At 39.8% G+C, this 25,822-nt stretch overlaps 1 protein-coding gene across 17 annotated transcripts in view; it reads right to left on the bottom strand.

The window, feature by feature from the left end:
- The window catches only part of LOC118368770 (receptor-type tyrosine-protein phosphatase delta-like), a 597,123-nt gene that overhangs the window by 286,482 nt on the left and 284,819 nt on the right, over positions 1 to 25,822 (bottom strand). For all 17 annotated transcript variants that reach the window (XM_052497200.1, XM_052497201.1, XM_052497198.1 and 14 more), the window contains exon 8: positions 22,730 to 22,777. The gene's annotated coding sequence lies outside the window, so the exon portion shown is untranslated. The remainder of the gene's footprint in view (positions 1 to 22,729; positions 22,778 to 25,822) is intronic.

A 25,822-nucleotide genomic window follows, 5' to 3' on the forward strand; every position in this document is an offset into this window, starting at 1 on the left:
ATGATATCATATTTTCAGCTTGTGTCTGTCACAGCCTATAGCTGCATATTACTTCTGCTAGGTTGTACATACATACAGTGGGGCAAAAAAAGTATTTAGTCAGCCACCAATTGTGCAAGTTCTCCCACTTAAAAAGATGAGAGGCCTGTAATTTTCATCATAGGTACACTTCAACGATGACAGACAAAATGAGAGAAAAAAATCCAGAAAATCACATTGTAGGATTTTTTATGAATTTATTTGCAAATTATGGTAGAAAATAAGTATTTGGTCACCTACAAACAAGCAAGATGTCTGGCTCTCACAGACCTGTAACTTCTTCTTTAAGAGGCTCCTCTGTCCTCCACTCATTACCTGTACTAATGGCACCTGTTTGATCTTGTTATCAGTATAAAAGACACCTGTCCACAACCTCAAACAGTCACACTCCAAACTCCACTATGGCCAAGACCAAAGAGCTGTCAAAGGTCACCAGAAACAAAATTGTAGACCTGCACCAGGCTGGGAAGACTGAATCTGCAATAGATAAGCAGCTTGGTTTGAAGAAATCAACTGTGGGAGCAATTATTAGGAAATAGAAGACATACAAGACCACTGACAATCTCCCTCGATCTGGGGCTCCACACAAGATCTCACCCCGTGGGGTCAAAATGATCACAAGAACGGTGAGCAAAAATCTCAGAACCACACGGGGGGACCTAGTGAATGACCTGCAGAGAGCTGGGACCAAAGTAACAAAGCCGACCATCAGTAAGTAACACACTACGCCGCCAGGGACTCAAATCCTGCAGTGCCAGACGTGTCCCCCTGCTTAAGCCAGTACATGTCCAGGCCCGTCTGAAGTTAGCTAGAGAGCATTTGGATGATCCAGAAGAAGATTGGGAGAATGTCATATGGTCAGATGAAACCAAAATATAACTTTTTGGTAAAAACTCAACTCGTTGTGTTTGGAGGACAAAGAATGCTGAGTTGCATCCAAAGAACACCATACCTACTGTGAAGCATGGGGGTGGAAACATCATGCTCTAGGGCTGTTTTTCTGCAAAGGGACCAGACGACTGATCCGTGTAAAGGAAAGAATGAATGGGGCCATGTATTGTGAGATTTTGAGTGAAAACATCCTTCCATCAGCAAGGGCATTGAAGATGAAACGTGGCTGGGTCTTTAAGCATGACAATGATCACAAACACACTGCCCGGGCAACGAAGGAGTAGCTTCATAGGAAGAATTTCAAGGTCCTGGAGTGGCCTAGCCATTTTCCAGATCTCAACCCCATAAAAAATATTTTGATGGAGTTGAAAGTCCGTGTTGCCCAACAAAAGCCCCAAAACATGCTCTAGAGGAGATCTGCATGGAGGAATGGGCCAAAATACCAGCAACAGTGTGTGAAAACCTTGTGAAGACTTACAGAAAACGTTTGACCTCTGTCATTGCCAACAAAGGTTATATAACAAAGTATTGAGATAAACTTTTGTTATTGACCATAAACTTATTTTCCACCATAATTTGCAAATAAATTCATTAAAAATCCTACAATGTGATTTTCTGGATCTTTTTTTCTCATGTTGTCTGTCATAGTTGATTTGTACCTATGATAAAAATTACAGGCCTCTCTCATCTTTTTAAGTGGGAGAACTTGCACAATTGGTGGCTGACTAAATACTTTTTTGCCCCACTGTACATACATGACCAACAGCATAGATGCAGGATCTTAATTTGATCACCTTGTTGGAGGAGAACATAAAACCTGTAGTGTATTTGATATTTAAAAAGGCTTCTGAAGTTTGTAATCCCCTTTGAAATGTCCCACTTATACGTAGGATATGAAAGATGATGTGTGTGTTCCTCAGTACATTATAAGTAGGATGTGTATATTCCTCAGTACATTATACGTAGGATATGTATGTTCCTCAGTACATTATAAGTAGTATATGTATGTTCCTCAGTACATTATAAGTAGGATATGTATATTATTCAGTACATTGTGAGTAGAGTGTGTATGTTCCTCAGTACATTATACGTAGGATGTGTATGTTCCTCAGTACATTATACGTAGGATGTGTATATTCCTCAGTACATTATAAGTAGGGTGTGTATGTTCCTCAGTACATTATAAGTAGGATGTGTATATTCCTCAGTACATTATACGTAGGATATGTATGTTCATCAGTACATTATAAGTAGTATATGTATGTTCCTCAGTACATTATAAGTAGGATATGTATATTATTCAGTACATTGTAAGTAGAGTGTGTATGTTCCTCAGTACATTATACGTAGGATGTGTATGTTCCTCAGTACATTATACGTAGGATGTGTATATTCCTCAGTACATTATAAGTAGGGTGTGTATGTTCCTCAGTACATTATAAGTAGAATGTGTATGTTCCTCAGTACATTATAAGTAGGATGTGTATGTTCCTCAGTACATTATAAGTAGGATGTATGTTCCTCAGTACATTATAAGTAGAATAGGTGTGTTCCACAGTACATTATAAGTAGGATGTGTATGTTCCTCAGTACATTATAAGTAGGATAGGTGTGTTCCACAGTACATTATAAGTAGGATGTGTATGTTCCTCAGTACATTGCCAGTGACAAGGTGGCATTATTAAACACCAGGATGCTTTGAACTGTTAACAACCGTGTAATGCAGAAAATACATGCAGGGGTTTGAGCATGAGGTTTAAAGCAATGTTATGTATACATGCTGTGTTGGTTTAGGTTTGGTTAACTGGGGCGGCAGATAGCCTAGTGGTTAGAGTATTGGGCCAGTAACTGAAAGGTTGGATCGAATCCCCGAGCTGACAAGGTAAATATCTGTCATTCTGCCCCTGAACAGGGCAGTTCCCAGGTAGGCACTGTTGCCAGGTAGGCTGTCATTGTAAATAAGAATTTGTTCTTAACTGACTTGCCTAGTTAAATAAATAGTTTTTTTTGTTTTACTGTCACAAGAGATTGAGGGATTGTATGTAGCAATACATCTGATCAAATCAAATTTTGTCATGTGGATACATTGCCTGACAAGCTACACATGTTATTGTCCAATCAAATTTAAAACAATTGCATTATGCATTGATACTGTAGCATTTATGCCATTTCGATTACAATATCCTGACTCGCTAAAGCCAGGGGTAAAGTCCAACCCTGCAACATATCAAGATAATGTCACACGCATGTAAGGATAACGTAATGCATATACTCCACACGCTTAAAGTGGACCGACCGCCTCAAGTGAAGTGCTTTTCTAATCACGGCTGAGAGGATTTGCGCGAATATAAATAGCACTTTCATTAGATCAATACTGCCATGTCCTCCACACACACACATATCCCCCGAGCAAACATTAAGCACACAAGCCTGGTAATAATGGAGGACTGGTTGGACACACTCTAGCCATTCTTGTTTGATCACATGGTGTACCCCAGGGCCTTGTCTCGGCCCCGCTGATTAATTCATCTGTGTGATTGGCCCTGTGGAAGCTGAAGCACTAAGAGTAGCCATTGATTTGTCATTAGTGTGATCATTCCATTGGAATTGGATTTATTTGGCATCTTAAGAACATGACAAAGCTGTGTGATGTTCAGCCTGAAGGCCACCGGAGGCCAGCCGATGGGCTTTATCTGATGGAATGTCTAGCGGCTGACACATTAGCTCCCAAGTCTAGCTCTAATATACTACATGTATGCATATATTATCTCTATTCCAGTATCTAACATTACTATATTTTACAAATATACATCAAGGATGACCAGAAAACATTGTAAAAATGATCTAACTGACCTTTCTATCAAGTGTTAGTTCTCCAAAACAAATGCATTAGGCTATGTTATATCCTATGACACATTACGATTGAAGTCCTTTACTCGGTTGTCTCCAAATGTCAACATTTTCACGGCAGGGACATTCTTGTTAACATGCCACTCGTCCTAAATTCATTACAGTTCAAAACCAACGTGATCATCATATGCAGGGCCTAAAACTAACTTGTTGGCCTACCAGCCACAGTGTCAGGTAGCCACTCAGATTTTCTCGCCACATAAAAAAACACAACAAAATGGATGACCATGCTTTGTAATGTATTAGTAAGAGGTAATGTGGTAGGTAAACATTTTTGTAACCTGAGTCTGTTAACAAAAATCTCAGATGAGACAAAATATTCAGATGCCCCTTTAAGGGCAGAGGTCTGTGTGTGTGTGCGTGCGTGCGTGTGTTCGTGCGTGCGTGCGTGTGCGCGTGTGATATTTGGGATCTGACTAGGGCTTTGCTATCAGTTGAAGCAGCAGACTCAAACTAACACTGAAAGACAACAGACCATGTCAACAAAACAATGTACAGTTGAAGTCTGAAGTTTACATACACTTAGGTTGGAGTCATTAAAACTCATTTTTCAACCACTCCACACATTTCTTGTTAACAAACTATAGTTTTGGCAGGTCGGTTAGAACATCTACTTTGTGCATGACACAAGTAATTTTTCCAACAATTGTTTACGGACAGATTATTTCACTTATAATTCACTGTATCACAATTCCAGTGCTTCAGAAGTTATCATACACTAAATTGACTGTGCCTTTAAACAGCTTGGAAAATTCCAGAATATTATGTCATGGCTTTAGAAGCTTCTGATAGGCTAATTGACATCATTTGAGTCAATTGGCGGTGTACCTGTGGATGTATTTCAAGGCCTACCTTCAAAGTGTGTCTCTTTGCTTGACATCATGGGAAAGTCAGCCAATACCACCACAAGTTTGGTTCATCCTTGGGAGCAATTTCCAAATGCCTGAAGGTACCACCTTCATATCTGTACAAACAATAGTATGCAAGTATAAACACCATGGGACCACGCAGCCGCCATACAGCTCAAGAAGGAGACTGGTTCTGTCTGAGATTAACGTATTTTGGTGCAAAAAGTGCAAATCAATCCCAGAACAACAGCAAAGGACCTTGTGAAGATGCTCGAGAAAACAGGTACAAACGTATCTATATCCACAGTAAAACGAGTCCTATATTGACATAACCAGAAAGGCCGCACAGCAAGGAAGAAGCCACTGCTCCAAATCCGCCATTAAAAAGCAAGACTCCGGTTTGCAACTGCACATGGGGACAAAGATCATACTTTTTGGTGAAATGTCCTCTGGTTTGATGAAACAAAAATCGAACTCTTTGGCCATAATGACCAATCGTTATGTTTGGAGGAAAAAGGGGGAGGCTTGCAAGCATGAAGAACACCATCCCAACCGTGAAGCACGGGGGTGGCACCATCATGTTGTGGGGGTGCTTTGCTGCAGGAGGGACTGGTGCACTTTACAAAATAATGGCATCATGAGAAGGAAAATGTGGTGGATATGTTGAAGCAACATCTCAAGACATCAGTCAGGAAGTTAAAGCTTGGTTGCAAATGGGTCTTCCAAATGGACAATGACCCCCAAGCATACTTCCAAAGTTGTGGCAAAATGGCTTAAGTACAACAAAGTTAAGGTATAACAAAGCTCTGACCTCAAACCTATATAACATTTGTGGACAGAACTGAAAAGGTGTATGCAAGTAAGGAGGTCTACAAAACCTGAACCAGTTACACCAGCTCTGTCAGGAGGAGTGGGACAAAATTCACCCGACTTATTGTGGGAAGCTTGTGGAAGGCTAACCGAAACGTTTGAACCAAGTTAAACAATTTAAAGGCAATGCTACCAAATACTAATTGAGTGTATGTAAACTTCTGACCCACTAGGAATGTGATGAAAGAAATAAAAGTTTAAATAAATAATTATCTCTACTATTATTCTGACAATTCACATTCTTAAAATAAAGTGGTGATCCTAACTGACCTAACACAATGAATTGTTACTAGGATTAAATGTCAGGAGTTTAAATGTATTTCTCTAAGGTGTATGTAAACTTCCCACTTCAAATGTATATAGCCAAGAAACACGATGACAGTCTCACTTTGTAGACTTTTGAGTAAATTTGACTTTTCTGCCTGTGTGCAACGCCACCAAAAATGCATCTATCAGCACTCTGATAGATACAGGCAGTGTTGCTCCATGAGGTAGAATGGGATTCGTATTTCTTTGTGAAATTAGCAGCTATGAAACAAAACAGCTAAAAAACGTGGAAAACAGCTACTGCAGCGTTTTTCTGCTATAAATCGTAACTCTTACATGTGCTCATACTTGACTTTTCACAATTTTTATTTGGTAATGTAATGCTCACACTGTAGAGCCCTGCAAACTGACCACACTCCAACGTGGCTGGTAAAATAGGCATTTTTACTCGACATTACCTAAATCTTACCAGGTGTTCATTTTATGCCCTGGTCATTTGTGGTTCCGTTGCGCCTACATATGCAAGATTTACACCTGTCGTAAATCTTATCAAGGTGAGGGAAGTGTTTACACGTTAATTTATTTCAGGGAAAGCCAGACCAGTGACCCATAAAATTAGCTAAGATAATAGTGACCTTAACATGGTCTTCTGCACATGGAGGTAATTGCTAAGGCCCAAGATCAATCAATATTGACTGCACAGTTTTCCCACTACTGCTTTAGTTGAATGTGTAAAATTGGCTTTAGACGGATGGAGAAAAGATCCCTGATAGTTTAACCTTTATTTATCCAACACGTTCACTTATAAGCACAATGATATATTTCCACTGGGAATTCTGTGGTGTGTTATTAATATGAAAAAGTGAAGTATTGATATGGCACAGAACATCTCAGGAATCTTCTTTAATTGGAAGAGAAATAGAGTGTCTACAGTAGTAAATTGTAAGGCCCTTTGAAAATGTGCCTCTAAAAGACATGCATGACTGCTCCCATGGTGTATGTGTTAATGACAACAAGCCATATTGAGATAAAAGTCAGTGGAAAAATGATATTGATTAAAGGTGCTAGAACAGCTTATCAATAAATCACAAACAGAAGAGGGGGGATCACTGCATAACCAATCACCGCTTGCTCTTAGGCACAATTTCTGTTGATTTTTACAAGGTAGGGGCACCGACTTAGCAGACGTTTCCACCTTGACTTGATAAATCTCACAATCTTCTTTTTCTTGCCACACTGAAGTAATTTATTTTTCATCTCTCCGAGCTATATATATTCTGGTTAATATTTCTTTTTTTCCCCATACAACCTGACAAAAGATGCCTCAAGGGATGATATGAATTCCAAGACCTTTGCACTCTAGTTTCAGACAGCATTTGGGCTCTTTTCAGTCGTATTTGGAGAAAATAAAGTTGTCCTTTATAAACAATTGCTGTTATACTTAAATAATCAATGTTTTGACACACTTGTCACACATATGCCATGCAAAATCGCATATGGGCACTTCAATAGGTTTACCTCAAATACGGATGGATTACTGCCACATTTATTGTCCACGGTTTTCATAAAGATTCATACAAAGGCTATTTCATGACTGTAAGATAAGCATGAACCATATGCGCATATTGATTCAAGGTAACACTTACATTTTATGATGCTTCAGTGAACCTCATTGCCATTGTCTGATTTCTCAGAGAGAAAATTACATTTGTGACTGACCGGCTCGATTTAAAATGTTTTTTTTTATTTTTTTTTTACATTGGATAAAAGTAGAGACTCAGAGCTAGAAAATGCTATATCTTACACTATAGTTGAGGGACAATGGGAAAGCAATTCTGCTTTGAAAGTTGATCAACTTGTAACCTCACTTTTGAAAAAATGGCCTTTGAATGTTTTAGTACACCTACTGGAGAGGTCCTCTTTGTCTACACCCATTCAGCATCACTCACACCGTCTTAAGCTTAAACTCGCAAAGCAAATGGTTCTGAGGTATGAATAATATTACTACACAGATCACACACATAATGTAAGCTAGCCAGTCAGCTAATGTTAGCTAACAGTACACTTTAACTTGAAATGAAAATGACTTTCTGACAAAATTAGAAATGTGTAATATTTGAAAATGTAGCAAGCTAGACTATATTTTTTCTTTATTTTATTAAGGGGTGGACCAGCTTAATATCGTGGAAAGAATATTGGTTCCATCAATGTAATTGTCTGCATAATTTCCAATCCCCCATATATTTTTGGGGTAAATATATATATCCATACACGCATGCATACATATACACATATATACATACACATACAGACATACTTACTTTTTTAAAGAATATACCTTTATTATTATTCCCCACAAACCCTACCACCGATCCCCCAATTGGAGTAAACTAATAAACACTTCGGCTTTTACCTTCAATTTATACATCTTATACACATTTTACAGACAGTCTATTTTACAATAGTTATTTTTTGTTTGTTTTTAGTCCTTCCTCTATTTCTGATAGTTTGATTTCTATTTGTAACTGTGCTATTTCACAAAAGTTCTGAACCTATAGACATTTTTACAGACCCCGTAGGTTTTACATGTTTTATCTTGCTATTAGTCCCACCCTTCAGCTCCATTCAACCTCTCAACATCATCCATTTTGGAAATCTATTTGCCATATATTTTTCAACTGTGCTGTGATGCTTCACATACAAATTGAACCTTTCTATTCTCATATCTTCTACAGATTGTAAATGAAAAATACATATTTTTGCTAAAATAATAATAATAATATTATTGATTGATTGACTATCGCTTTTCAAATCACCCAGTATTGCTATCTGCAGCGTTAGTTCTAGGCAAATGTTGCAATTCTTCAGCCATTTCTGGAGCTGTGACCAAAAACAAGTTACATATGGACAATACCAAAATAAATGATCTAATGACTCTGCCTCCTCACAGCAGAATCTGCATAGCTGGGAAGATTGTTTCCCCCATATATATAACATTCTATTAGTTGCAATAATTTTGTATAGTAATTTAGCTAGATCTTACCTGTGTACATGGATGGACGCTTCTCCCTCTCTGTCACGGATGCCATGGTTGCCCTTAATTTGAATATGTAATCCGGAGACAGGTGTTTTCTCTATCTACTTAGCTATCATACTCTAATTCCACTGATTTCCAAACTTGGTCTTCCAGAAAGTGGAGAGCAACACTTATTTAGTTTTACTATGTGATATCTTTAGAAAAAAAAATCAGCGTTAGACAGGATTACCTACTACACATACTGACCAGCACAAATAGACAGAAGCCTGCTACATGGCAGACCAATCCATCTCTTGGCATGTCCAGCCCACTCATTATCTCAGCCAATCATGGCTACTGGGAAGGTTGCTGACTTTTTCTGTGGCTAAACCAACTAGGCTCGTAATGTAACAATTGTATTTGTATTTACAAATGGCATACAAGTTTGTTATTAAGGCACATGAAAGTTCACATGTTCTACAAGGTATTTCTGCAAAATAAAAGATAAAAAAAGAATTTTTACGTTCAAATGGCTCTCCTGTGAAGTAGTGACGCGCGACATACGCCTAGTTTCCTGAAACTAATCACATTTTGATATTGAATGGACTGGACATTCTGTGAGGTTAGCAGTAGTGAGGTTAACTAAGGGCCAATGAATCTTCCATGGGTATGATGCAGCAACACTCAGTTTGCATTGCAAGAATGTTTTCATTATCAACAATGTTGACAATTTGAAACAGTCCGTGTAGGATTTATCGCAGTGTATGAAGAATGTAGTTTCCCGCGAAAACTACCGGATACTAGTTTAGAATACATTTGATTGAATACCGTTATCAAAAGGTGGAGGGTTGGGGTCTTGTTAGCACTACATATCAAGTTGGCAGTTGTTAGAGGGAGGTGAGGTATTTATGAGAAGTTACACTCTATTTTTCCAGGAGTGATGGCAAAGATCACATGACAGTACCTGGCGAATGACGGGCTGTGCTATTTAAATCATCCATCCCAATATTACACATGATTTAAACTGCTGAACTTGAAGAATCCATGATAGGCCTATGTCACTGTCTCACCCTGACCCATTTTCATATACAAGCCATACATTATCTATAGACATTATATTTTCCTTGTTTTGAGTCAAGAATCAATGGGTAAATTCAGTATGAATTCTTAGCACATTTCTATGTATTCATAGTTGGGCAAATGATATTTTTCTCAAAATGAGGGGTGGCAATTTGCTCTTGGCCATTCAACTCCAACTTTAATTTGGGGTTGAAAAGATTTATTTTTGCAGACATTGTTAAGGAGAGACTACCGCTGGCTTTATTTTGATGAGGTGTTAGTATCTAATATCAAGAGCAGATAAGACCCTTATTAACCCCAGTATTCTCGTTAGAGGGAGGGGCTTATCACACAGAGGAGAAGACGAAAGCAAGATGTGGAAGTAATATGACTGGCTTTGGCTTTGCTGCATGTCCTAAAGCTTTATGGTTGAGGTCAACTTCATTTTGAGAATTCGATAGGGGGAAAGCTTGCAAGACAAGCCACACTGACGCTGTTTGAAAGATCTAATTCAGGCCCCAACGTTCATCAACTTTCACAACATCCAATCCATACACCATTTTAACTGGTGCCCAAAAGCTCAATTAGTAGACATTTTCAGTAGCCAAGTGCCCTTGGTTTGTTTGTTACACACTATAGTGACTGTGGTTGAATCAAGTGTTTATAAGGTTAAGGTTCAGAATTTGTTTTTAAGGAATGATGTGGTCTGATGTGTTTGTTGGGTTTTAATATCAGCACAGATACAACCAAAACTCTCTTGGAATTAAATATTCTAAAAATAGCTGTGGAGGATCATTGCAATATTTCCATGGTGTCCTCAATGCATACCAAGGAACACTGATTATAAAAATAAATCTGAATTTCCTTCTCACACATAACAGTTTAAAGTTGTGAACGCTCAATATGTTAGGTTAACTCAATCTCATGTAAAATGTATGAAGTAGTGATACATAAATATGCACAATGTGGATCTGGGAACTGTACTGCTCAAGGCTAAGGCTTGAAATAGACTGGACGGCATTTGCCCTATTTGGCATCATCAGTCTTAACATTTTAGGGCCACATTTTCAAAGTGTTTGCACATGCACAACGTTAGAAACATACTAACTCTGTTTTTTTTTTGCTGCATCTTTTTTTTCTAAACATGAATTTGATCTTTTGTTTGCCCTTTTGAATATTTTTGTATATTTCACTTCCTCTTGAAACTATCTAGTGAGAAGAGAAGAAACACACACACACACACACGCATGACGCACGCGCACACACACGCTCACACACACACAATGCAAAAACATGACATGTTTTAATGACAACTGACCATTCACTAGTCATTCACTAATAAATAATCTTATTGGGACTATCAAAAAGCACCCAGTAAGCACACTGGTAGAGCACCAGCAATCAATGCTTTAAGACAAAGAAGAATGAGCCCAGAGCTTGATAAATGTTGAGCCATTGACATATCGATTGAGTCAGTACACAAACACTCACCCTAAACAAGTCAGAAAACACCCTGGGCGCCAGCACTATACGTCCCATCGATTTCTGTTCAGGCTCAACATAGATTATGCTGCACTTAGACCTTTAATTTCCTCTCAAGCAAAGTCATTACATAGGCAAATGTTTAATTAAGCAATCACTGTGGTGTAATCTCAATAATCCAGTATCTGAATGTGGGCCAGACTGGCACCATCCTGCCTGTCCCTTTCCTTTCGTGGAAAAATAGGGGAGGTATTAGTTAGCTATAGCCAATAATGTAGCGCTAAAGAACAGTGGGAGAAATGCCCACCACCAAGTATGAATCCTGTAAAAGGCATAAGGGAGGTATCACCTTTTTGTTGGATTATTGTTTTTCTTTAGCACTTTGCCTTACATTGCATGTATACCTATGTAACTAAACAGTAATAACAGGTAGGTATAACAGCAACTTGAGGCTAAGTGTTCAATTATTTAAAAAATGGATAAAGATAGACTGGCAAAGATATTCCAAAAGTCCACTATTGAACCTCACACAAAAGTACCTCACCGCATCCACGCTGACAATCCAACAACTGTGCCACATAGGCTAAAATTCCCAGAATGGTGCAACTAATTAAAAGCCTGCTTCAAGGATTTTCAGCAGATTCAAGCAGGTGTTCATGGCTGACTTATTTTTCAGCCAAAGGAAGACAAGGGGCAAGGATCGAGACAGGTGTTTCTGAAAAAATGTTGAGCTCTTGTTCACCCCTCCACGCCTCCATGCACAAGGGCTACAATTCAGTAAGTCTGTTTTTTTGTGGATGATTTGGCTTTCCAAACTGTCCTCAACTGGACACACCTTGGAATTATCCCTCACCCTAAACTGTCTGTCAGTTAGTGGGAGACAGCTTGTCACACATAATATGGGTGTCACGACTGCTAGTGGAGGACAAGTGCCTATAAATGGCCACTGTTGCTCATCTCAAAGTGCAATGCATGATTTCAAATTACAGTGATCTTTCTTCATTCATATCAAAAGTGCGATCAGTACTTTCTGAAGCCAATGGCAATAAATTCAATAGGCAAATATGTGCAACATCTATGATGTATTACTGTTCAACGTAGTCAGCAGTGGTGGACTTAGGTATAGGCGACATGGGCAATATGAGGATGGCGGCACGAGGCGTCCGCACAATTTTGGGGGGGAATGGTAACATTTGCGCGATCGGTTTTCTATCACTCAATTGCACGTCACGTCAATGATATCATGTCACCGTGTGGGACTGTGGGTCAATTAACATTGTTGTAGTGGGTGCCCCGATTCTAGTTTGTGAGCTGGGCAGGCTACTGCCTGGGAAGGTCTCCCACTCAGAAGTACGAGATGGGGAGGGAGTAGGTTGAAATAGAGCATCAAATGTTCAACGTAGTGAGAGTATATTTGAATAAGTTTGAGCCACTTAGTGTACAATTCTTTCAGAGGCAGGACATGAATCAAATCCAGAATATACCCACACATGATATTCTTCAAAATCCTCCACATTATCAGAATCTGAGTAGATTATACCCTTTACGTATTACTTCAGTTATCTCTCAGAATAACAGAACAAAAAGTCCGAATTTCTTTAGTTCCAAGTTCCAAAAAGTGACAAAAACAATTAAGCAGTATGCTAATCATGATTGAATTCAAAGTTGGTTGTTTGTTCTTTGTCATTGTGTTTGAAATCAGCAATATAAATCAGAATGAGAATCAGAAGACAAAGCCGACTATTACACAGATAACATTCGAAATCATTTGTCAATTCACAATGCAACGAGTCAAATAAAGCGATATCTAAATGAGGAAAGAGTATTCCTACAGCAGATAAACAAAGGCAATTATAATCCTGTCCTGTTCAGAATATTTGGGCGAGAAATAAAAAAATGACGATTCTGCGGCAGAAGATAATTAACTTTTGACACTTTTCTGTGGGAACGAGCCAAAAAAGATGTTTCTGTCAGGGTTGGGGGGTGGTGATGGGGGGGGTGGAGGAGTGAAGACACCCAGTGGTGGCAATCGTATTATCAGAGTTGCTGAAGTAGAACTCAACAGATATAATTATCATGGATGATTCAACTTATATGGTAATTACGGTATTAGAATAAATGGGAACATGGCAGCAAGTGACCTAAAAAAAAAGAAATCTGCTGGCAGAACAAAGACAAGTGTGATTTGTATTATAAAAAAAAAAATGAAAACGTCAGTTTCTAATCTTTGCCACCTCTCTGTAGAGAGGCTGTGGCTTCAGATGAGCAGCAATCATAACACATTGGCAACTCTCCCCTATTCACATCTCTGGCGTAATCCCAATGTTCGCCGGAGTCTGAGATACCGCTTATCAGTCATTTCAAGTTTTGAGTTGCAAACATTGAAGTTATTTTCTGATGCCGGGCATGCTCGCTTGTCAGGGGGATGTTCCAGCTTAGATCACTGCATAGGAATAAAGCATGTGGCACTGAGATATTTTGAATATGAATGCCGGCTTACGTTTGCAATTCTGTATGACATAAGTAGGGCTGTTGTGGTGACCGTGTTACCGCCTCACCGGCAGTCATTAGTCATGACCGCATTGAAACTCCACGTGACCGTTGAGTCAATGTAATCTCTTTTTATGCACTCTGGACATGTTTTGGTAGCAATTTGAAATGATTTATACTTTTACTTTTGAAGTATATTTTTGCAATTACATTGACTTTTGATACCTAACTATATTTAAAACCAAATACTTTTAGACTTTTATTCAAGTAGTATTTTACTGGGTGACTTTCACTTTTACTTGAGTCATTTTCTATTAAGCTATCGTTACATTTACTCAAGTATGACAATCGGGTACTTTTTACACCACTGTGTAAAACATGGTTGTTGTGGATGTTGTTTCAAAGCCTAACACAACGAAAAGGACAGTGCTTTCTAAGGTGATGATTCATTCAAAACACCCATACACATATTAGAGCTTATGCATATGCATAAGGAGCCCCCCCATCAAAAAAATACAAAATACAAAAAAATACAACTGAATTAATAGTATGACTGTGACGTTACACAATACATAGCCTACCACATATTCTGCTTGGCAGCAAAACATAGAACAGAACTGATTTAACGTGTCTTTTGTATATAATTGGTCTAGCCTACACAAATTAGAGTAATTACCATTGAGTGTGGACTGTATTATCATGTATGCTGGATGGACTGGTTACCTTATGCTACACTCCAAAATGTATATCAATGTGTCTGGGAGAGGCGATGCCGTTGGCTCATTTATTGTGCAGGGCGACTTACAGTTAGCCTACAATTATTGAATTTGTATTCTATTTTCAAAATGAATTGGGGGACACATTACCTTTAGCCATACAGAATATCTCACCACCATGCGTTTCCATCTCCTCCTCTTTCTCCTTTACTCCTTTCTCGAACACGCAGACGGGCTGTCGAGTTTAGTGAAAGATGTTTAATTGCTATCGATGTTCCCGAACACATTTCACTTGGTTCCCCAGATTAAGCCCTGGGTAGCTGCAGGAACAAGGTTGGAGAGCCCATGGCATACAGAGTTTGGGCAGTGAGAACATGCTCCTCAGAGGTTGATGTGTGGAGTGAATACGTGTTCTTATATGTATTTCTCAGCTGCTCATATTAAGCACATGCTCCGCTATAAAAACCCAAGTAGCCAACCAAACGGACTGGTGGGAATGAGCAAGAGATCCATTTGCTATTTGAGTGCGTACAGATTACATTTATTTTTCCCCCTGCCCCTTGTTCCTGCCCATTTGATAATGGTCCATTCTAAATCAAAACTAATTTGACATATTAGTAAAGACAAGATTAAGTTGAGAATAGTCTGATGGATGAACATACGATCACTCGATGAGACAACAGCTGTGCATCCTGAGGCAAAGGAACAGAAAGCAAGATTTTTTTGCTACTTTCTCAAATCATCAGTAGCCTATAGTCACACCATGCAGTCCATATGTGTTTTGATTTCTAAGACATTCTAAGGTTTGTATCATTCACAGCCACTTTTGCATGGCAATAACCAGCTGTCCTAAGCATAAGCATTATAAACTCAGCAAAAAAAGAAACGTCCTCTAACTGTCAACTGTGTTTAATTTTCAGCAAACTTAACATGTGTAAATATTTGTATGAACATAACAAGATTCAACAACTGACACATAAACTGAACAAGTTCTACAGACATGTGACTAACAGAAATGGAATAAGGTGGCCCTGAACAAAAGTAACAGTCCGTTTCTGGTGTGGCCACCAGCTGTATTAAGTACTGCAGTGCATCTCCTCCTCATGGACTGCACCAGATTTGTCAGTTCTTGCCAAGGCACCTGCACGTTCCCAGACATTTATCTGATCCAACATGTCCCAGACGTGCTCAATGAGATTGAGGTCCGGGCTCTTCGTTGGCCATGGAAGAACACTGACATTCCTGTCTTGCAGGAAATCACACACAGAACGAGCAGTATGGCTGGTGGCATTGTCATGGTGGACGGTCATGTCAGGATGAGCCTGCAGGAAGGATATCACATGAGGGAGAAGGATGTCTTCCCTGTAACGACAACAAGCTCAGTCCGATGATGCTGGGACACACCTACAAATCGATCCCGCTCCAGAGTACAGGCCTTAGTGTATCGCTCATTCCTTGGACGATAAATGCAAATCTGACAACCACCCCTGGTGAGACAAAACCGCGACTCATCAGTAAAGGGCACTTTTTGGCAGTCCTGTCTGGTCCAGCGACGGTGGGTTTGTGACCATAGGCGATGATGTCTGGTGATGACCTGCCTTACAACAGGCCTACAAGCCCTCAATCCATCCTCTATCAGCCTATTGCGGACAGTCTGAGCACTGATGGAGGGATTGTGCGTTCCTGGTGTAACTTGGGCAGTTGTTGTTGCCATCCTGTACCTGTCCCGCAGGTGTGATGTTCAGATGTACCGATCCTGTGCAGGTGTTGTTACACGTGGTCTGCCACTGCGAGTACGATCAGCTGTCCTTCCTGTCAGCTGTCCTTCCTGGCACGTTCAGGGACCCTGGGCATATTTTTTCTGTGTTTTTCAGAGTCAGTAGAAAGGCCTCTTTAGTGTCCTACGATTTCATAACTGTGATTGCCTACCGTCTGTAAGCTGTTAGTGTCTTAACGACTGTTCCACAGTTGCATGTTCATTAATTGTTTATGGTTCATTGAACAAGCATGGGAAACAGTGTTTAAACCCTTTACAATGAAGATCTGTGAAGTTCTATCTTTAAAAGACAGGGTCCTGAAAAGGGCTGTTTCCTTTTCTGCTGAGTTTATTAATATTATTATTATTTTTAGTTATTATTAGTTATAGTTGGTCCATATTAGTTCGTATTGCTAATGTATCACTGTATATTACTATTTCATCTAATTCTAAACGTATTTCTGAAAATCAAGCTCTAAACCATGAATTTCTATGAAATAATTCCTTGGCCTAAAGAACGACAAATAGCGAACACTCCAGATAAATATTTATAGAATTTCACATAATAGCTGTTTGGAGAGGAGATCATTTTGAACTTTGACGTTATCAAGCCTTCGCCATACAGACGTTAATCAAAGTCAACACGCAATCTTGCTTTGATAAGCTGCCAGCAATAATTCTCCCATTGAATGCACTTATATTTGCAAGGGGTTCGCGCAGGTGCAATGAAGAAGAGCTGATTGCGTGTGGTGATCCTACTGATTACATTTCATATTTAAAACACATTTGTCATTAGAGGATTCAGTGGTGGCTGATGTGGCGGTAAGCTGAGATGTACAAATAAGAAGCTGTTATATATGCACACTGTCACATGTTTCCTCAGTCTTAGTTATATTTCACGTTAACATTTCAAAATGATCAGCATTGTGGACAATGTCTATCACTGTACTGTATCCAGCGGTAGACTGGCAATCTGGCATTTCAGGAAAAAGACAGGCGTTTGTTATAAATGCCAGGGCTGATTTTTGGTCCCAGTCTGCCTGGGGCTGCAGACTCTGATTCTACAATGACTTCCTCTTCCTGGTAATATAATATTTGATATTCTAACTATAAAGACATGCATGCTGTTAAATCATGGCTGACAATGATAGGTCCACACCAGCCCTCATTATGCACCTGTTTGTATGTTAGGCTTGCAGCTTCGCTCTGAACGGCTTGTCAATGTTAAATGAAACAATCATCGACTGTAGCAGGAGGAGTTCAGCATTCAAACCATGCCGCCCTGCCCCCTGTACTGCGAGCAGAAATACCAATGATCATAGCTCAGAGCGGATTTCTCCTCTAGTAAAAAAAATGCATATGAATGAATGTGTAACAGTATTGTAATGATTGTGGCATGTACTTTTCCATAGAAATTCACCATGATCTGTTAGTATATATTACAGACATTTTGAGAATAGAGAACCCAGTTTATGATATCTTCAGATCATATGTTATACTATTTCATCAACGTGCATTTAAGACGCAATGAGGTTCCTTTATACTGTTCAATTCTACATTCATGTTGGTAAGGGATGATTATGACTCTTTTCAATGGTATGAATTATAATACACTCCGGTGGGTCTATTGTGTCAGAATATTTCATTATAAAAATGTGCCAGTCAACTGACAGTAGGGGTAAAGATAATAAATAAATACATAAAAAATGGATTTGTGACCAGTACATAGCCAGCTGCTCAGAAATGATCTCAACCAAGCTGCGTGGAAATGGAATCAATGAGCATCGCCTTTTTCAGTCATTCTACAATCCATGTGTTCCAGCACAAATGTAATCCACACTGTGTTGCTTGTGTGGTAGCGCTTATACCACACAGTGTGTTAGTGTCTATAGTGGAAGCTCTTGGCAGTAGTGGACTTAGTGGGCGATGTGTAAATTGACATGTTATAAGGCCTGTTAAAGTGACGCTAGTCTCCCCCAGGGCTGGTTGAGATCTTAGCCTATGTGTTGATGGAAGCAGTAGCTGACAGCCCTCAGATGCTTGTCCCCTCCCAGAGAGGAAAGAGCTTTCAAAGCGGAGAGGGGGAGGAAACACTAACTGTTGCGTTCCTTGAAACGGGCCCCCTTTCTTCCTATCTCACAGTATCACATTCTTCCTAGAAAACGCAATGGGGATATGGATTGTCAACACTCACGACTGTATCAATTACAGATGTTGAGAGCAATGGGAAAGATCAATACTGGTTCACCAAGAAAGACATTTAGCATTTTGCTGTGAATCAAAAACAGGGGTCTCTCAGGTGCTCTCATTTAAGTGATGCTAACTGATAAAATTGTGGCTTCTGTGGAGGTTAAGTTGTACTGTATATTAGGATTTTTGCAGAAAATTACATACATTTGGGGTGAAAGATTTCTGGTAAAAAATACCATACTCTTTCAATGTGTCACTCTATTTCCTTCAGTATTATGCATGGAAAATATTAATTAATCAAATATTAATAGTAATCAAGGAGTAAATTATCATAAAATTGCTTCATGATTCATTCATATCACGGGACAATAGCCATTGACATTGATATAAACATTATGATTTTATGAGGGTTAAGAGTATCATTGATTTTTTTTATAAACACACTACCCTCGTCATTCAGTTTTATTAACCACTTTGCCTTGTAATTGGAGAGGTCACAAAATCAAGGCCCCAGAGAGTGTGACAAGGCACTGATGCATGTGTCATGCAACATCTTTCAAATGGACCTTTTAAAATATAATTAATTAATCCAGTGTTTCCCAACTCCTGTCCTCGAGTACCCCCAACAGTACAAACTCCACATGACCTAAAGTATGATCGTCAAACATCTCATTCCAAAATCATGGGCATTAATATGGATTTTGTCCTCCCATTGCTGCTATAACAGCCTGCACTCTTTTGGGAAGGCTTTCCACTAGATGTTGGAACATTGCTGCGGGGACTTGCTGGAAGCAAGCCACAAGAGCATTAGTGAGGTCGGGCACTGATGTTGGGCAATTAGGCCTGGCTCACAGTCGGCGTTCCAATTCATCCCAAAAGTGTTCGATGGGGTTGAGGTCAGGGCTCTGTGAAGGACAGTAAATTTCTTCCATATTGATCTCGACAAACCATTTCTGTATGGACCTCACTTTGTGCACGGGGTCATTGTCATGCTGAAACAGGAAAGGGCCTTCCTCAAACTGTTGCCACAAAGTTGGAAGCACAGAATAATCTAGAATGTCATTGTATGCTGTAGTGTTAAGATTTCACTTCACTGGAACTAAGGGGCCTAGCCCGAACCATGAAAAACAGACCTGGACCATTATTCCTCCTCCACCAAACTTTACAGTTGGGACTAAGCATTGGTGCAGGTAGCTTCCAGGCAACCTCCAAACCCAGATTTGTCCGTCGGACTGCCAGATGACGAAGCGTGATTCATCTCTGCTTCAGAATTCAATGGCGGTGAGCTTTATACCTCTCCAGCCGACGCTTGGCATTGTGCTTGGAAACTCATTTCATGAAGCGCCCAACGAACAGTTATTGTGCTGACTTGCATCCAGAAGCAGTTTGGAACTCAGTCGTGAATGTTGCAGCCAAGGACAGACAGTTTTTACACACTTCAGCACTCGGCGGTACCGTTCTGTAAGCTTGTGTGGCCTACCACTTCACAATAACAGCACTTACAATTGACCGGAGCAGCTCTAGCAGGGCAGAAATTTGATCAACTGATTTGTTGGAAAGGCGGCATCCTATGCCGGTGCCACGTTGAGATTCAGTGAGCTCTTTTATAAGGCCATTCTACTGTCAATGTTTGTCTATGGAGATTGCATGGCCGTGTGCTCGATTTTATACAACTGTCAGCAACGGGTGTGGCTGAAATAGCTGAATTCACTAATTTGAAGTGGTGTCCACATACTTTTGTAGATATAGTGCATGTATGTAGTAGGCCCAGGACAAGCACCTAATTCTACTTTTAAACTAATCATCAAGCCCTTGACAATTTGAATCAGGTGTTGTTTTCCGGGGCTACAACAAAAATGCAAGCTGTTTGGGGGTACTCGAGGACCGGAGTTGGGAAACACTGCCCTTATCCATACAAATGACCATGGACTCAATAGCCATACACATCAGAGTATGACACTGTTGGGTGCGGACGTCAGTATCAGCCTCCAATTTCACATAGAATTTTCACAGGGGGGCGACTTAGCCCGACACATGAACAATTGGAATCCAGATTCCGTCTTAGTGTCGTTGCAAACAACCTTTCGGGGGTAGAGAAAGGAGGAGGGGCACTATAATAAATACATAGAAAATGCCCATATTTCATCGTAATGTTCCTTTGATGTGACGTGAAAATAAGCCCATTTGCTACAATGTGTCAATTACAGTGTGTGAGCGTATAAAAAGCGCCGTGCCACATGGATTGGCTGCCGAGGGGTCATTCTTCAGAGGCGGATTGTGGGGAGCAAGCACAGTCAGCTAGCATTTAGATGTAGAAAGATTTGAGGGGAGCGAAATTGATCAAAACGAGGCTATGGGGTTGCGGCGTGTGTATGTGCCCACACCAGAGTGTATCGTGTGTGGGGAGATGGTTGAATAGATGAATGTTGATGCCCTTCATGAAATACACATTCGGAGGCTGATTATATTGTGCTTTGCCTGTCGCGCTGCATAAATAGTGTAGGGGCCAATTGCGGAGCCCAGAGAAAGGGACCATTAGGATGCCTCTGTGCAGTGGTGTTATGAAATGAGATGAAACAGAAAGACTTATATTAGATTACATATCCATACAGATAGACTTACATTTGATTACATAGCCATGCAGATAGGCTTACATTAGAATAGATAGCCATACAGATAGATTTGCATTAGACTATATAGCCATAAAGATATACTTACATTAAATTATACAGCCATACAGAAAGATTTACATTAGATTATATAGCCATACTGATAGATTTACATTAGATTATTTATCCATACAGAAATACTTACAGTATATTAGATTATAGGGCCAAACATAAATATTTATATTAGATTATATAGCCATAAAAAAAGCTTGGGGGAAATGTATGGAAAAGAGCAGGAACATCAACTGATATTTTTCATAAATATTTTGTTTACGATGTGCATGGGGAAATGTTTAAATCTAGAGCCTTCCAAAGCTGATGAAGAAGTTGGAAACCAACAAATATCATGCATGTTGCGTAGTTCACACCACTGAACACTTACTATTCTGCTATTGGATAGTTTAAGGAGAAAATCACTCCAATATCAATCAACCAAGACATTCCAATATATAGGATATCCATTGAATAAATAACACAATACTTCACATTATTGACATCCATTCATCTATTCTTATTCTTGAGATTCCTGGTGTCCTGCACTTGAGGAACCTCTTATTCAAGCATACCATGATTAATACACACAGGACTGCTGTCAAATAAGATCCTAAGGAAATATCACACAACACCTTGGAGAAGTTGTTTGTGCTACCAATTTAGGTCATCAGCAGTTCGTGCATGGCACTAACATGGCACTATTGACAGAGACAGCTTCATTGCATAGTTCATATTGTAGATGAATTGGGTTACTCAATATATTTATGTGTCATAGAGTGTGCCTGTACTTTAGGTCATTGACGTGTCTGTCAATATGTAGTCAAAATGAATGAGTCTCAATGTTAACTCATAAGCCAGTGAATAAAAATTAAACATTCAGTATTTGTCAAGAGTGAGGCTTCACATATAATTGCTAATTATAAGGTCTAAGGAAATCAAATGTGTGTTGAACTTTACAACAAGAATGAATTTGGCTGGAAGGCAGGCAGGCAACTATATCTAGTAACACTATAAATGAGTGTTACTTTATCATAGTTTGGAAATGAAATGGGAGTTTCAATGCAATGGGATTTTTCTTCATAGAAATTAGAATTGACCTTCTTTCTCTCAGTTTGCAGTATAAATAGCAACCTATGATATTATCCTTCAGCCAGTTAACATTCTCATTCAAATAACATGTCATTACTATAACAACATTACAACTCACTACACTCAAAATGACGGCACTTCCACTTTTCAGATTCAGACAGGTGAGCCCACACATGGATATTTTTAAAAGAAGACATTGCATTAATGTGACAAGTTAAATTGAGTCTGTTTTGTACTGTATTGTTTGGGCTGTCAGAATGAGTTTTCACATCCCATACAGTCTATCACATTTTCACATGTGATACAGTGCAGACGTGTGTCAATGTCTACAGTCCTCCTTGTGTACAGTAGATAGAGAGACAACTATAACAGAATCCAACCCACAGTCTTTTATATGAACTGCCAGACAGAAACATACAGACCCATAAAGCACAGAGGCCTACCTTGAGGTTGAAGGTGTGAAAGTCATGGAACATTCTCTCTCCTGAGACCTGTGTGACAATGAAGAAGATGAGACGTCAGTCATGATTAAGGACGCCCGCAATTACAGAGCAGCCCCAGTGACAGTGATCGATCAACGAGGAACTCCTCTTAATGAAGACTAAAGCACCCGAGGGCTCCAGGGACCAAACAGGAAAATATAACTAGGACTACGGTATGCAGTTCCAGATGCTTCAATCAGCTTGTGAAAGCATGTTTATAGTGTGTTAGTTAATAGCACCTGTGATGCTAACTTATTAAATGCACTTAATTAATTGCAGTTACTAAAGCCATTTCTCAAGAGATTGTCAATCAACACACCCTGATAATCTTATCAAACCAGAGGGACACAATACCAAGTCCAAACTTGAACAATGCATCGTCATCGTCATGGTAAAACATTGAATAGATGAAACAGAGTTCATGGAAGGTACACACTTTCTGCATTGAGCTGTCTGAAGGGCAGAGGACAGAATAATATTCCACTCCAAACAGCAACATCAACCTATTCATGGTATCGGTATGCCCAGGCCAACACTAGCAGGTAACCTTGAAGGTGGACAACAACAGACAGAATTCAGTTTGATTGAGATTTTGTGTTATTTGTGTTAAAAGACTGTCTGAACCCAAGGGCCACTCAAACAGAACTGAATCAGTTTGACTGTGACGTACAACGTTGTTTTCTACCTCATTGTTAAACTCTAGAGAGAGAGAGAAAGATAAAATGTGTTAAAATTCAGCAGGTGATTCAGCCCTGTAATACACTGAAAAACCTAGATCGCAACGGGCTCTGACTAACCATAGGGAGGTACACGTTTGCTTTTGGTTCTATTTCCATAATGTATAAGGGGTAGAGTAAGGCCGTTGCCAAAACCAGACGGGCCCTTTGAGGGAAAACATCGGACTGGAGCTCCAAGAAACAGAAGTGAATAAAATAAACGACCTCCGAGAATACGGAGGAGGGAAAAAACATCTTTGAGATATGGGATAAATCATTTCATGTGTCACAGGGCGAGAGACGGAATAGACTGCAGAATGAATTGGGTGGTACTGTTGGGAAAATGTAGATCTATGGACGCTGTTGTTGGCATTCACTTCCTGGGCCACAAACTCAAGTGGCGATGCCATTTCATTTGGTGATTTTTGGAGCAAAAATATTTTGGGGTGTGTGGGAACCAATGAGTAGCCTTAGGGTTACGTCAATTTGGAATGGTAAACAATTACAGTGATTAATATGAAAAGTAAAATAAGGATGCTTGGCCTGTCTACCTCAAATATATCCTGTTTTATACTGTATACTGGATCCTCAGAGGAGGTAGGGGAGGACCATTCTCCTCAAGGAATTTCAGTAAAAGTTAAAGTGCAACGTAAAAAAGTTAATCATTTTTAGAAAGAACTATACTAAATATTACACACATCACCAAATCCTTGATTAAAATACATTGTTTTGAAATAAAGCTCTACAGTAGTCTCAAATCAAATCACATCAAATTATATTGGTCACATACACATGGTTAGCAGATGTTAATGTGAGTGTAACGAAATGCTTGTGCTTCTAGTTCTGACAGTGCAGTAATATCTAACAAGTAATCTAACAATTTCACAACTACCTAATACACGCAAATGTAAAGGGATGGAACAAGAATATGTACATATATATGGATGAGCGATGGCCGAGCAGCATAGGCATGTCACTTCAATAATGTTTACATATCTTACATTACTCATCTCACATGATACCGTATTTTATTTTATACCATCTATTGCATCTGCAATAAAATAAGATATGTAAACATTATTAAAGTGACATTTTTTAAAGTGACTAGTGATCCATTCATTAAAGTGGCTAATGATTTGAGTCTGTTTCTAAGCAGCAGCCTCTCTTTGTTAGTTATGGCTTTTTAACAGTCTGGTGGCCTTGAGATAGAAGCTCTTTTTCAGTCTCTCGGTCTCAGCTTTGATGCACCTGTACTGACCTCATCTTCTCGATGGTAGCGGGGTGAACAGGCAGTGGCTCGGGTGGTTGTTGTCCTTAATTATATTTTTGGCCTTCCTGTGACATCGGGTGCTGTACTGTAGGTGTCCTGGAGGGCAGGTAGTTTACCCCCGGCGATCCGCTGTGCAGACCGCACCACCCTCTGGAGAGCCTTGCGGTTGTGGGTGGTGCAGTTGCCGTACCAGGCGGTGATACAGCCCATGCTCTCAATTGTGCATCTGTAAAAGTGTGTGGGGGTAAAGCCAAATGTATTCAGCCTCCTTAGGTTGCGCCTTCTTCGCCACACTGTCTGTGTGGGTGGACCATTTCAGTTTGTCCGTGATGTGTACGCCGAGGAACTAAACATTTTCCACCTTCTCCACTACTGTCCCGTCGATGTGGATGTGGATGTGGATGGGGGGGGTGCTCCCTCTGCTGTTTCCTGAAGTCCACAATCATCTCCTTTGTTTTGTTGAAGTTGAGTGAGACGTTTTTTTCCTGACACCACATTCCGAGTGCCTTCACCTCCTCCAAGTAGGCTGTCTCGTCATTGTTGGTAATCAACCCCACTAATGTTGTGTTGTCTGCAAACTTGATGATTGAGTTGGAGGCGTGCATTGCTGTGCAGTCATGGGTGAACAGGGAGTACAGGAGGGGGCTGAGAACGCACCCTTGTGGGACAACGGTGTTGAGGATCAGCGAAGTGGAGATGTTGTTTCCTACCTTCACCACCTGGGGGCGGCCCGTCAGAAACTCAAAGTGAGAGTTATGGCTATCCAACACTGGAACTCTTCCAAGTCAAGGTAAGCTTTAGGTTTTATTAATTTATTGTCACCGGAGGCCCGCTGGTGTAACTGCTAAACTGCTTGCTGACTGTGCACTGTACTGCATGATTGTAGTGGGTTTACTAACGTGTTAGTTATTGTAGCTATGTTGACTATGACGTTACTAACGTCGTCAGCTAATATGGTGACAATGTTGTAGGCTGTGTAGCGGTTAGCGGTTATTATATGAAAGTTTATCTTGGAAAGGTTTTATCGCCTTGTCACAGACAACTGATGTGTTGTGCACAGTCCACAAG

The sequence above is a fragment of the Oncorhynchus keta genome, chromosome 35 (assembly GCF_023373465.1).
Source record: "Oncorhynchus keta strain PuntledgeMale-10-30-2019 chromosome 35, Oket_V2, whole genome shotgun sequence".
Classification (NCBI taxonomy): domain Eukaryota; kingdom Metazoa; phylum Chordata; class Actinopteri; order Salmoniformes; family Salmonidae; genus Oncorhynchus; species Oncorhynchus keta.